The sequence below is a fragment of the Sinocyclocheilus grahami genome, unplaced genomic scaffold, assembly GCF_001515645.1.
Source record: "Sinocyclocheilus grahami isolate Dianchi unplaced genomic scaffold, SAMN03320097.WGS_v1.1 scaffold434.1, whole genome shotgun sequence".
Taxonomy (NCBI): Eukaryota; Metazoa; Chordata; class Actinopteri; order Cypriniformes; family Cyprinidae; genus Sinocyclocheilus; species Sinocyclocheilus grahami.
The window spans coordinates 157,478-172,148 of record NW_015505613.1 but is presented as its reverse complement, the minus strand read 5'-3'; the positions used below and the strand labels follow the sequence as shown (position 1 = coordinate 172,148).

The 14,671-nt window shown below is 39.3% G+C and overlaps 1 pseudogene; it reads left to right on the top strand.

Annotated features, from left to right (window-relative positions):
- The first annotated feature begins 361 nt into the window (after positions 1 to 361).
- On the top strand, positions 362 to 6,494 carry LOC107551818 (histone acetyltransferase KAT6A pseudogene; annotated as a pseudogene).
- The last annotated feature ends 8,177 nt before the right edge of the window (positions 6,495 to 14,671 follow it).

Genomic DNA, 14,671 nt, shown 5'->3' with positions numbered 1-14,671 from the left:
GGTGTGGAGGGGCCGTCTCTGATCTTTAAATACCCTCTAACATTAAAACCACACACCGTCGCTTTGATTTCTTCTGCCGCCGTCAAGGAGCGACTGCAACATTCAGACATTCCCTAAGCGTGCCACATCGCCTTTTCTTTTTTTCCGCTTTACCATCTGTCCCTTTCTTCCATTTCACGCAGAAGCAACGGACATTCGCCCTTCAGATGTGTGCATGCGTATGCCCCCCTCTCTCCTCTCTCCTCTCTCCTCTCTTTCTCTCTCCTCCCGCTGCAGTCCCTTTCTTATCCCATGCCTCTCCCTTTCCGATTCGTATTCGCACGATGCAGACGCTCCCTAGCGCCGACTGTTCCCCCCTCCCCCACCCGCAAAGCTCCTGTTTCACTCAAAGATGGCGTCAGCTCTGGAGCCAGTGCTCTCTGGTTGCATTTTTCGGGCTTGTTGTTGTCTGTGTTTCGAACGCTTTCTGGCACCTATTCCTCGGCCAATCGACCCGAAATTCCGGTAAGTAGCACGCAATTACGTGTAGCGTTTAAAATGCTCTCGGCTCGTGAGCCCGAACTGGACTCGTGGTTCTGTCTTTCAGGGAAGGAGCGGGAGAAGGTAAGAGGGAACCGGGGGGGGTACGCGGAGATGAAGGGGGAGGGTGGGGGGAGCTAGAGCTAGCCGAGGCCTAACTACTTCCCTCACGGGCCTCGTCTCCTCCACCACCACCACCGCAGGCTCTCCGTTTGGGTAGGGATGGTGGGTTACAGTAAGCGGGGAAGGAAGTGGGGGAGAAAAATGGTGCAGGAAGCGCGGAGAAGCGCTCGAACATCTCGCGTGAGGAATTTTTTTTTTTTTGTCAAGCGCTTATCCGAGGCAGAGATTGAGGCCGCGCGCGGCCGTGTCAAACGTTGGCGCGAGGGAGGGAAGGAAGGAATCTTGGCGTTTTTTTTTGTTTTTTTTTTATAACTAGGTGCGCTAACCGCGGTAGCCACTGGTTACTGACATTGTGTGTTCAGTTTGGCCGCGAGGTTTCTTAACGGAATATAAGGCTGGAAAGGTCTAGAAAATGCCGTTTTCTGATTGTTATGGTGTGAAAGCTCAGGCGCTGGAGGGAATGGAGGAAACATTGTCCTTATTCTCAGCTGCACGTTGCTTGTGTTTTGAAGCTAGCAACATCCGCCTAGTGCACTGGCTTCGTTACTTCAAAGTTTACATTGTTTGGAATGGAATAATCTGCTTAAATACTCTACAGTAACGTGTATATATTCAAGTGTTTAGCCACTATTAAGCTGCTGTGTGTAATACTGTTTAAATTTTTTCAATGTTCAAGCCCCGTTGCCGTGTTGTTTACTATTAGCCATGTGTTGACATTTCGTGCTTCCCTTTCTGCAGATTGACATGCGATTAGCACCTATTTCACAGATTATAAGTGTCCACCTGTTGTTAGATTGCTAAACTTTAGTTTCGAAGTTATAATAAGACATTGCATCACACAATTTAGATCGTTGTGCACTTAAGAGAACCATTGATTCTGTTCTCTCCCATTCATATAACTTTGTTTCAGGCACTTTGGGTTTTTTTAGACATATTTTTTTAATATAACCCTTGTATGCTGTCACTGGATATCCTGTATTTTTAGAGTGTTTACAACTGATCACGAGGCAATTCTCTGTTGCACGTTGTTTTGTTTAGATTATTGGCCTTTATATATACCTTGTTACAGTGTAATTACACATGTACTGAGAAATATTAATGTACTTCCTATAGTTGTTATGTTAGAGTTATGTTTTGGTTTAGAATTACTTGCTATAGTAATAACATCAAATGATGCATAATTAAAAGCAAATACATGTGTTTAAAAGGACACTAAAATAGTTTATTCCTGCTAGCATTGGCTTTAACTTGTTTAACTGATTGTATTTGAATGCAGAACTAAAAATGTTCATCATTTGATACAATACATATATTGTGTACATGCAAATGCTTATATTGTACTCATATTTAACATGAACTATGTAATTATATCTGTTATTAATTTCTGTAATTACATCTACAGTTACACTGTTGACCCACTGTTAAACCTAACAACACCAAGAAACCTGTACCTAACCTTAACCGTATCCCACTTCAATAGCAGCGAAAGTGTTTTGCAATACAATAAGTACATTGTACCTAATTATAGTAGTAAAAAACAACTGTGGAACCTACATTTTTTCTGTAGTGTGGAGTTGTAGTTCGCCATCATTGTGCAGTAGATGCACTTAGATACATTGCCCTTTTTTAGCGAGGCCTGTGTGTTTCTGTAGAACTGTTTGCTGTGCTTTCTGCCTTTTTTATGTGCTAGATGATTAAAGGATCAGTTCACTTCCATAATAAAAATTTCCTGATCATTTACTCACCCCCATGTCATCCAAGATGTTCATGTCTTTCTCTCTTCAGCCGCAAAGAAATTAAGGAAATCCAGGATTTTTCTCCATATAATGGACTTCAATGGTGGCCAACAGGTTGAAGGTCCAAATTGCAGTCTCAGTGCAGCTTCAAAGGGCTCTACTTAATCCCAGCCGAGGAATAGGGGTCTTATCTAGCGAAACGTTTGGTCATTTTCTAAAAATAAAAAATGTATATACATTTTAACCACAAATGCACGTCTTGCACTAGCTCCGCCATGCACGTCCGCAAATTCACACATTACGTAATAACGTTGGAAAGCTCACGCACGGTTAGCTCTTTGTCTGTGTTTCTTCTCCAAAAACGTCCGACATCGTTGTTTTACCTTTTTTGTAAAGGGCATTTGACTTTCTTTGCATGTTCGCTTTGTAAACACTGGGTCAGTACTTCTGCCTACGTCACGCGTAGGCCTGGGTGATAAAACTGTAATCGATATTTATCGACGGTACATCTTCGATATTGATAGAAAAAATGTTCCATGTAGCGCACGATATAGGCATGTACTATGAGTGACGCAGACAGCACACACAAACACGAACACATGCTGAATTGAGAGCTGTGCCTGCCTGTGATGAGGAGATTGTAAATAAAGAATGAATATTAGTCGAATTTAAAAAACATTTGCATTTGAATGTTAGGTGTGCATCAGGGAGCGTCATCAGTGGCTTGCGAGATGCGGTGATGATGTAAGTGACGTTGCATTTAAATGTTTTGTTAGTCTTGCCCACGAGACGCGCCGCTGCTGCGTTATTCATTAAACATATTAGAGAAATACATAAGCTCAATGTGGAGAAGATCTTGAATGGGTTAAAACCGAAACAAGCCATTCACACATTACGCATATTCAGTTAATTTTTTAGACGGACAAATATGACTGATGCACTCGCGTCTCACAGAAGAGATGTATAGAAAGCGATGCAAAGTTAAAACAGTTTAAACACGTCACGAATTTGTGGGGGTTTATTCCTTTTCACTGCGTCTCATATGTTTTTAAATGCAGTCTGTGTGAATGGCGCGTCGGCTCTTTGGATTAAGCAATGCATAAATACATGATGCTGTCTTGTTCATAATTGTTTATGCAATTTACGAAATTATTTTTTATTTTTATGAGTTAATTTAGACGTAATGCACATTTTTATAGAGTTACTTCCTTGCGTTGACAATTTAAATGCGCCGCATTATTTTGCTCATTGCGCCCTCCTGTGGCCTCGGGAGACAATTAGACCTATACAATAAAGACCTATTTAATCGGCATATAAAACATTAAAAAATTAGATATTTGTTTAATTTTTATTGTTTGATTGTTAAAATAAAAAAATATTTGTTGTTTGTCTCAATAAATTGTGTTAATTATAAATACAGTGGTTAAATTTAAACTTTTTTTTAAATTGCTTTTTGTTTTAATAAAGGTTATAAAAAATGTCAATAATTATCGATACCGAACTATATGAAACATTATATCGTTGATCTTTTTTTTTACCTTTCCAACGTGACTACGTAATGCGTGAAGTCGAGCTAGTGAAAGATCATTGCGCCCTCCTGTGGCCTCGGGAGACAATTAGACCTATACAATAAAGACCTATTTAATCTGCATATAAAACATTAGAAATTAGATATTTGTTTAATTTGTATTGTGTTTGATTGTTAAAACAAAAATTATTTGTTGTTTGTCTCAATACATTGTTAATTATAAATACAGTGGTTAAATTTAAACACTTTTTTCTATTGCTTTTTGTTTTAATAAAGGTTATAAAAAATGTCAATAATTATCAATACCGAACTATATGAAACATTATATCGTTGATCTTTTTTTTTACCTTTCCAACGTGACTACGTAATGCGTGAAGTCGAGCTAGTGAAAGATGAGCATTTGTGGTTAAAAAGTATATATTTATGAGTTAATTTAGACGTAATGCACATTTTTATAGAGTTACTTCCTTGCGTTGACAATTTAAATGCGCCGCATTATTTTGCTCATTGCGCCCTCCTGTGGCCTCGGGAGACAATTAGACCTATACAATAAAGACCTATTTAATCGGCATATAAAACATTAAAAAATTAGATATTTGTTTAATTTTTATTGTTTGATTGTTAAAATAAAAAAATATTTGTTGTTTGTCTCAATAAATTGTGTTAATTATAAATACAGTGGTTAAATTTAAACTTTTTTTTAAATTGCTTTTTGTTTTAATAAAGGTTATAAAAAATGTCAATAATTATCGATACCGAACTATATGAAACATTATATCGTTGATCTTTTTTTTTACCTTTCCAACGTGACTACGTAATGCGTGAAGTCGAGCTAGTGAAAGATGAGCATTTGTGGTTAAAAAGTATATAAAAAAATTTTTTTTCTAAGAAAATAACAGATCGTTTCACTAGATAAGACCTTGGCTGAGATCGTGTAGAGCCCTTTAAAGCTGCGTTGAAACTGCAATTTGGACCTTCAGCCAGTTGGCCACCATTGAAGTCCATTATATGGAGAAATATCCTGGAATGTTTTCCTCAAAAACCTAGATTTCTTTGCGACTGAAGAAAGACAGACATGAATATCTTTGATGACATGGGGGTGAGTAAATTATCAGGAAATTTTTATTCTGGAAGTGAACTAATCCTTTAATATAGATGAGTGTTCAATGATTTTGTTGGTTGCAATGTGTTTTGTTTATTTTCCAGAGTCTGATCCTTTCTTGTTTTTTTTGCAGGTTTCTGGAGCTTCTGAAGAATACTCTGTAGGAAGATGATCAGCCTACGTTGCTTCCTGGAGTGAGGGATCTGATCTGGACTGCTTGTTCCAACAGCGCTAGGAAGATCAACGAGGAAGGAACGGACTGCCAGACAGTATTTTCACACGTACATTTTCCTAACAAAAAGTCTACAAAAGTATTGCTACAATTCTTTACAAAGATGCTCCATCTAAACGGATAACACTAACTGCCAAAATCAAGGATTCTACCTGACTGACTGCTTTTGAGACGGGCAGATAAGACGATACCCAAGGCTCTTGCAGCTTTGCTTTCTTTGTGGAGTAGTTGCTGTGTCTGCCTGTTGCATACCCCACCTCTTTGCTTTGGTGTGGCAGCCCTTCAGGAGGAAGGGTCACTGGGTTAGGGGGATCTGTTCTAGGTTGGGGGGGGGGTTTAGGGAGCCTATGCTATGGTGATCGGCTCCCTCTCTAACAGCTCCTGCTCAGGCACAGAGAGACTCACTGCACCTCCCCGGGACAAAGGTTAGCCTCCTGGACGAAAAGAGAGGAGGAGGAGGACAACGACGAGGCAGCGCCAGGGCTGAGGCCACTGGGTGCTTCCTAAAGGTTGTGAGAGTGTGTTGGGCCTTGGCCCAGCAGTATTACAGCAGCCATGGTGAAGTTGGCCAACCCGTTGTACACCACCTGGATCTTGGAAGCCATCAAGAAGGTGAAAAAGCAAAAGCAGCGGCCATCCGAAGAGCGCATCTGCAATGCTGTGTCAATGTCCCATGGGCTTGACCGTAAGACGGTCCTGGAGCACCTTGAGCTCAGCGTTAAAGATGGCTCCGTACTCAAGGTGTCCAATAAGGGGCTCAACTCCTACAAGGACCCTGATAATCCTGGACGCTTGGCATTCCCAAAGCCTCGGGCAGGAGGTGGCGGAGGCAGTTCCAGCACCTCCAGCTCTAGTAAAAAACCTGGTCTGGACTGGAACAAGCTCATCAAGCGCTCTCTAGAGGGCCTTCACGAACCCAGTGGATCATCCCTGAAGAGTATTGAACGTTTTCTGAAATGCCAGGCAGATGTTGCGGGTTATCTGTCTGGCAGTGGCTCTATGGGGCCAGGCCTTTTCCACCAGCAGCTCCGACTGGCTCTTAAGCGGGCCGTTTCTCACGGACGGGTGATAAAACATGGACCGCTCTTCCGGTTGGTAAGCAGGAGTTCTCATAACGACGGGACTGGGTGTGTTTCTCTGGATTCTCTGCCTCCGGTGCGTCTGCTGCCTCATGAACAAGATCGGGTGAGTTGGTGAAGCACTTCCCATTAAAACACACTTTCAGTTTCCCTTTCTGATTACCAGTATTTACAGATTTCACTTATGTTTCGAATACCGGCTCTCAGCTGTGACATGATTTGAGTAGGGCTGGACAATAATTCAATATCAATATGTATCGCGAGATATTTTTTTTCAATAACGGTGATATGATTTTTAAACATTTCCGATATTTCAATATACATTACCAGTGTTTCCCTTTGATTTATTTGTGGTGTTTGATTTCGTTGAACAAACATGAGCACTGCACATTTCAAAATCATAACATGTTTTTGTTATATGAATGTATCTCTGAAGGGAACCGACTGTCTTGAGAAAAGTTTCGATGGCATTTTCATTTGATCTGATAAAGTAGCGTTCATGAGCCAACCCTCTACGCACACCTTGGCAATATAATCGCCATTGGCTAGTAAATTGTTTTGTTTACTCGCCAGACTGATATACTAGCCAACCCTCTACGCACACCTTGGCAATATAATCGCCATTGGCTAGTAAATTGTTTTGTTTACTCGCCAGTTTTACACACACACACACACACACACACACACACACACACACGTTTACTTGGCTATCTAAATGGGGACATTATATAGTCTTCGATTGTTTTTATATACAGATAGTTATACACTTTTTTTTTTAACCTAAACCCACCCCTACCACTCACAGAAAACTTTCTGCATTTTTACAATTTCAAAAGTAAAAAAAAAACTTTGTTTACTTTATTTTTATAACAGTTTTACAAATGAGGACATCCACAAATTTAGTTTTTTGCCGATTTTGTCAGGTTTTGCTCAATTTTGGGTACAAATTTGTCTCCAATATATGGTTAAGTAGGGTGGTATGCAAGACTCTCGCTCTCTCTCTTTGCATGTGTGAGAAACGCAGCGCTATCAGTAAAGTGACGGCGAGTCGTGCGCCTTAACACTACGGTACATCAAATACAGGTGCGCTGCGTGCTACATACTGCGCATCCATTGAGTACATGACATGCATCATGTTTGCACTTTCAATAATAAGCCAGTCTCCAGCAACATGTTTTTGTTGTTGCTAAATTTTTTTGTTTTCTGCAGCAACTCAGAGCACATTTCATATTCTTTATCCTGGCTGAAGCACATTTGTTTCAATCTATAAGAAAAATCAGCATACACTTCCAGTCTAAAGTTTTTGAACTATAAGATTTATGTTTTTTTTTATTTTATTTTTTTTTATTCTCTTCTGCTCACCAAGGCTGCATTTATTTGATTCAACATACAGCAAAAACAGTAAAATTCGGAATGTTACCATTTAAAATAGCTGCTTTCTATTTGAAAGCAGTTATTTTGAATATTCAGAAAGCATTCTAATATGCTGATTATCAATATTTAAAACAGTTGAGAATTTTTTTTTCCAGGATTCTTTAATGAATAGAAAGATCCAAAGATCAGCATGTATCTGAAATATCTACACTATTCCATTCAAAAGCTTGGAGTCAGTATATAGTTTTTTCTGGGAAAGAAATAGACACTTTATTTAGCGCTGCAATTTTATTTTATTTATAATACTGTTATTTAGCAAGGATGCTTTAAATTGATCAAAAAGATTAAAATGTTACAAAAGATTTATATTTCAGATAAATACTGCAAAAAAATTCTACTCATTTGTTTTCAACAGTTATAATAAATGCTTTTGAGCAGCAAATCAGCATATTAGAATGATTGCTGAAGGATCACGTGACTGGAGTAATCACAAAGAATAAATTACATTTTAAGAATATTTTCAAATAGAAAACGAAAAGAAAAGAAATTTTAAATAGTAAAAATATTTCACAATATTACTGCTTTTGCTGTATGTTGGATCAAATAAATGCAGGTTTGGTGAGCAGAAGAGAATTCTTTAAAAAACTTTTGTCTGGTAGTGAATGTCAGCCTATAGTTTGATATAAGGTGAAAATTAATTTATTGGTGCGTTTATTTATTTATTTATTTTTTTAAATATTATATAGTGTTTTAGGAGGAGGTTTCATAGACTTGGAAAAGTTCGTAGGTACAGATCAGGTCTACAATTTTGTTTCTGGTGTCCTTTGACAGCTCTTTGGTCTTGGCCTTGGTGGAGTTTGGAGTGTGACTGTTTGAGGTTGTGGACAGGTGTCTTTTATACTGATAATGAGTTCAAACAGATGCCATTAATACAGGTAACGAGTGGAGGACAGAGGAGGCTCTTAAAGAAGAAGTTACAGGTCTGTGAGGGCCAGAAATCTTGCTTGTTTGTAGGTGACCAAATACTTATTTTACCGAGGAATTTACCAATTAATTCTTTAAAAATCCTACAATGTGATTTTCTGGATTTTTTTTTCTCATTTTGTCTCTCATAGTTGAGGTATACCTATGATGAAAATTACAGGCCTCTCTCATCTTTTTAAGTGGGAGAACTTGCACAATTGGTGGCTGACTAAATACTTTTTTGCCCCACTGTATATCGTATCGACCAAAATTAAGAAATATATCGTGATATAAATTTTGGCCATATCGTCCAGCCCTAGATTTGAGTAAGCAAACAGATTTCTGAGACTCACTAAAATGTCCAGAAATAATTGAAAGCAGGTCAAAGTGCATGCTACATTTTGGAAATGTACTTTTAGACCTTAACATGTTCAGCTGGCTTCCTAATGGATTTCAGCAGTTTTTCCAAGATTTCATATTCTGTACGACCAGCATAGGGGCAGAGTCTCAAAATACTACAGTTCTCCGTCTGAAATGCCTTGTTTAAGTGAGATGGTCTAAAAGAAAACATGGCAGAGATGGTCAAGAATGAGCGGTTACATGAGTCTTGCTTCCTGCCGAGACTGCCAGCTGCAAGTTGTGCGACTGCTGGTGGGGAGAGAGAGAAAGAGACAATGTGAGTGAATGAGAGGGTGTGTGTTTGTTCTTGTTTTTAGAAATGTAAGAAAAAACAAGGGTTTATGTGTTAGACCAGGTGAGAGAGGTGAACTGGAACTGTGTAGCAAAGAAGAGATCCACACATTCTCTAGACTGATATACTCCATACCATTCTGCTTGAGAGGGAGCGAGTGATGAAGAGAGAGAGAGATAGAAGCTGAACTGCAGACACACAGGCGGCAAGAGCAGCACAATACACACCCACTTTTTTGTAACCTGATAAATAGCAGCTCTGCCTTATGCTCTCCAGAGTCTAAACACACACGCATTCACACCCACCCACCCCTCCTATCACATCTGATATGGGTCACATCCATGATGTGCACTGCAGGGTTTTGGCTGTCAGAATGATAGCATGCTATATTTGATTTAGCGGCTCGGTTTGCGGCTGTTCATGTCTGTGTTTTGATTCAAGAACTTGATGTTGAAGTCTACATGCTACCAAGGTTGTCGTGTCTAGCTCAGGAATTAAGGCTTCCACAAGTGGCCTGAAGTCACATGACCACTCCAGGCATCTGCAGTAGAAGAAAAGTCTTAGATAAGAACACAAAAAAATTGCAAACAACAGCACAAATAAATGCAATAGAATGAAGAGAGCTATGAAACTAAGTTTTTCAGGTTAAGTAAGGTTTTTATTCAGGTAAGAAATACTACAGAAATTAAAGTAATCAAATGTAAAATAACACATCCAGTGTTATTTTACATTTGATTACTTTAATTTCTGTAGTCTTCATTTTAAAAATTAAATACAGATTAATGCTTACCATTAAAGTTATAAAACGTTTTCAGTCAAGAGCAGAAAGTGATTTTCTTTGTCTTTTGTTCTTTGATTGATTAACATGACAGACAGCAGTAGGAATATTGGACTGCGGTCACTTTAATGAGTTTATCCACGGACCCAGTATAGGGCCTGTTTACACCTGGTCATTTCATCTCGCTGATCGGATATCTATCTGATTTGTTAAAACGTTTCCATTTAAACTTGGCCACATAAATGTGTCATCGCAAAACGGATATAAATCCGATCTTCAATTCCCGCGCTATATTTAAATTTAACAGCGTTCACGTCAACGAAATCAAAAGATAAGCGCTGCTTTTTATTTAGCTCATTTCAAGATCAAAGACCGCAATAGGAGAGTGCATCAGCACTGGAAAGATAAGTTTGTCTTACTACTTTTAATGAAGATGATTGTGTGTTGACCGTCTGCGTCTTTCAGTTTCAGTGCGTCGGCTTGCTGAAGAGATACTCAGCTACTCGTCCGCAGCGATGCGTGTTGCATTAGCGCAGTCTGACTAATGTCATATAGCCTATAACACGCTCGCACACGTTTATTATTTTATCATTTTGGGAGGAGTAAAATTGACATATGTGGTTTCGACAACCAGATGCATTTACACTTGTCGAGTTTCGTCTGGAATGCGGCCCAGACCACCTCCTGAAGTGGTTTGAGCGATCGGATTTATATCCGTCTCGAATGCGTTTTTAAAAGAATAGAACAGTAGTCACACCACTGTATAGTCATTATATTTCTGAACAGAATTTGAATGCTGTACTGCCATGTCTGCAGTAATGTGGCTGATAAGATAAAAATGTGTTTAATAATTGATAAGTAAGTGACAGTCCCACAAAATATATGTAATCGCAGTTTGAATTGATTTCATGTCCAGACCAGATTTTTACAGTGTATCGCAATTCACATGCAGTGTGTGTCATCATTGCTTTTTTACACCGCTTTACCTGTAGGGTTTTTAGGTTCATCGCCCTCTTGTCACCCTCATTTAGTGCAAACAAAACACTTTGGACATGTTTATACTTTTATTGCAGAAATAATCACTTGAGGTCATTGAATTGGTTGTGACGCAGCTGTCTTCAACTTTGCTTTTATGCTTGAATTTAGAATGCACTTGAATTTTCACTATCAGGTGTGTGTTTGTTCGATATGGTGGCTGTCGGTGATGCTGTTTCCTGCTTGACCGTTTATAGCCGCATATTGGTGTCTCTTCCCATGCAGCCTGTAAAAGATCATGAGGGTTCTGCTTCAGTGCAGTGAGCAAGGGAGCAAAACAAATGGGTGAGCACTGGCTGTGACCCCGATATGGAGGAGAGATTTGTGTAGTCAACACATGAATGACACATTCCTCCATTTAAACATGATCGCAGACTCGCTCACACGTTCTTCCACTAATAGAGGGTCATTGCCAGGGCATATGTGGGGAGTGGGGGGGGGGCTGGAGTCAAACAAGGGGCATGGAGGTATAGATGAGATCACATAGTATTTGGGGGTTATTATGTGTGTGTGTATATAGGACATTACCACTTAATGGTCCTGATGAGAGGGTTTTATGCAAGAGTCAGCAGTAAGAGGGATGGGAGCCCCGGCGTGTTGCCCTTTCACAGCTGAAAGCTCCAGGGTTGAAGGAAAGTTCCTCGGGTGGTCATTCTGGGGACGTGTGAAAATTCTGATGACGCTTAGGATGTGAACTTGTAGCCTAATGACATTCAGTTCATAGTCAGCTTAATGTGAGGATGGACCACTGTAATGGTTATCAGGGCAGCTATTTGGTAAAACCTTGACATTTTTCTTCCTAATAATATCTAGTAAGTGGTTTATCCACTATGCTAGTCAGTTAAGTTGCCTGAAATCAAATAAAAAAGGAGTCTGCACTCCAGGTTTTCATTGTAAGGTTGTCATTTCCAGGTCCAGATGACATCTGTAGACCTTTTTCATGTATTTTTGTGGAAAATCTGCAAAATGATTTAAACATGGTTAAATGTGTTAAATTGGAGCTGTGAGTACTGCATTCGTATTGGAACCTGAAAGCATAATCAAATTATTCAAAAATGTTTAATAAACAAAACACAATGGCAGGGCAATGTGTAGCACTTAAAATTCTGTTTTTGAAATGGCGTGCACCCCTCAAACCCATCTGTACATATAAATTAGGGCTGCACGATATATTGTTTCAGCATCGATATTGCGATGTGTGCATCCGTGATAGTCACATCGCAGGATGTGTTATGTTTAGTATATTGATCGTTATATTTATACTGATCATTTTCTTTGCTCACACACAGACACGGTGTCTACACCGGACGCTACAGAGATCCCCATTTTAAATAAATTTAGTAGCAGAGCTACTGCACGCGATTTTCAGTGCTGGAAATCCATTAATCCTTTGTTGAAACTTCCGCGTCGTCGAGGAGAGCGCAGGTCACAGTCACTTGGCAACGGCAGACGACACGAAAGTGCAAGCTCCCGAGCGCTTTGGAAAGAAGGAGAAAGCGGTGCGGCTGGGGTTTTTACCAAGCGGCAACCTCCCGCTCTCTCTCGTGAAGCCAACACGGAAGTGACTTAAACTGTAATTCGTCGGCTGGCTGCAAAATGCCCCCCATGTTAAAATGCCCAACTTTACAGCAGAAAAAAACATGTTTACAGCCTGGTTCAAAAAAGTGGTTTTGGTCTATATAGCTAATTTTGCCCTTCATGACAACTGTGAGGGGGGTGATTTATTTTTATTTTTATAAGTCATCCGTTTAAATTATATTAAGCCTTAAAGTTCTGCATAATTAAGGGCGTGGCCACTTGAGTGACCGGTGGATTGCCGCTGCTGTCGCCACCGTCGAGCTAGGTGGGCGTGGTTTCAGCAAACACACTGTCCACACTGGATGCGACAAAGCGACCGTTGCATATCATTTGAACTTTGTCAGTACGTCATAAATGGAACGAGCATCAGTTTACTCTCAGTGATTTGTCATTTCGTGCCGCATCCAGTGTAGTCAGTCACACAGCATCACTGATTAATAATGGGTTCTATTTAGAGATGCACCGATTGCAATTTTCTTGGCCGATTCCGATTTCTGATTTTTTTTGTTAGTGTGATCTGCCGATACCGATTTTTGCCGATTCCGATTTTCTTTCTAAGAACTATAATTGACAGCATATACAAACAAAAATCTACTTTTCTTCTACGCAAAGTTTTATTTTAATAAAAAAAAAACAAGTGAAAAGTCAGTAATAAAATAAGAACAAATAAAAAAAATTGCAAACAACAGCACGAATAAATGCAATAGAATAAAGAGAGCTATGAAACTGAAGTTTCTGAAGTATGACGTTTTTCAGGTTAAGTAAGGTTTTATTCAGGTAAGAAATGCTACAGAAATTAATCAAATGTAAAATAACACATCCAATGTTATTTTACATTTGATTACATTAATTTCTGTAGTTTTCATGGTAAAAATTAAATACAGATTAATGCTTACCATTAAGGTTATAAAACGTATTCAGTCAAGAGCAGAAAGTGATTTTCTTTGTCTCTTGTTCTTTGATTAACATGACAGACAGCAGCAGGAATATTGGACTGCGGTCCCTTTAAGAGTTTATCCACGGACCCAATATACCGTTAACCAACATTAGGGATGGGTACCGAAAACCGGTATTTAATCTGTCCCCACCGGAGTATCGATAAGCTCTGACGTTAACGGTTCTGCTATCGGTACTGGATAAATTAAGAAAACACACATACATTTATTATTGCTATAGATACATTGTCTTGCAAATTCTGTCTCACCAGAGTCGCCAGCTGTTTTTATATGCAATAATATTCAAACATTTGTCTATGATGCCTTTTTGCTATTCGCAACTCAGAAGTGAGCTCGTGCGGAGGAGCTTCAGCACGCGCAACATGAAAGCCCTGCTAAATTATGATAGAGGAGAGAACTAAACATTAAAACGTCTGCTTACACTTTAGGCCTGTGGCTGTTTTATTAAGCTATTTTTATTTTTTATTTAGATTTTGGCTTCTAAGGATTATAGCCGCGTTTCTTCTAGCGCAACTTTTTTCCCTTCACAGCGGTGCGCATTCATTCCTCCCTAAACCCCAAACTTAAAAGTCAGAATCAGCACAATCGATGATTGTTGAAAACAAAAGATTGTTGATTGTCTTATACTGTTGCTAAATTGCAGGACATGTTTGATAAAACGTTGAAAGCACAGTCCGCACAAGAGACGCTGTTCCTCAGGCTGAAATGTGTGCACGCGACGCGCTCCAAAACGGACAAGCTAATTACACTTTGAGCTTTGGGTGCGTCCTAACGATGAAATGCACACAAAATGTCAAAATGGCCAGTTTGGAGAGTATTTACTTAATAAACACATTTTATGTCTTAAGTGGTCGAGAACAGCTGGGGGAAAATCCGATGTGTGTCAATATATTGTCTTAACGTGACAGACTGGTGCTTCGGCCATCAGTTAATCAAACAACAAAATGCAAAGACAAAATCACTCACAGCTCTTAATC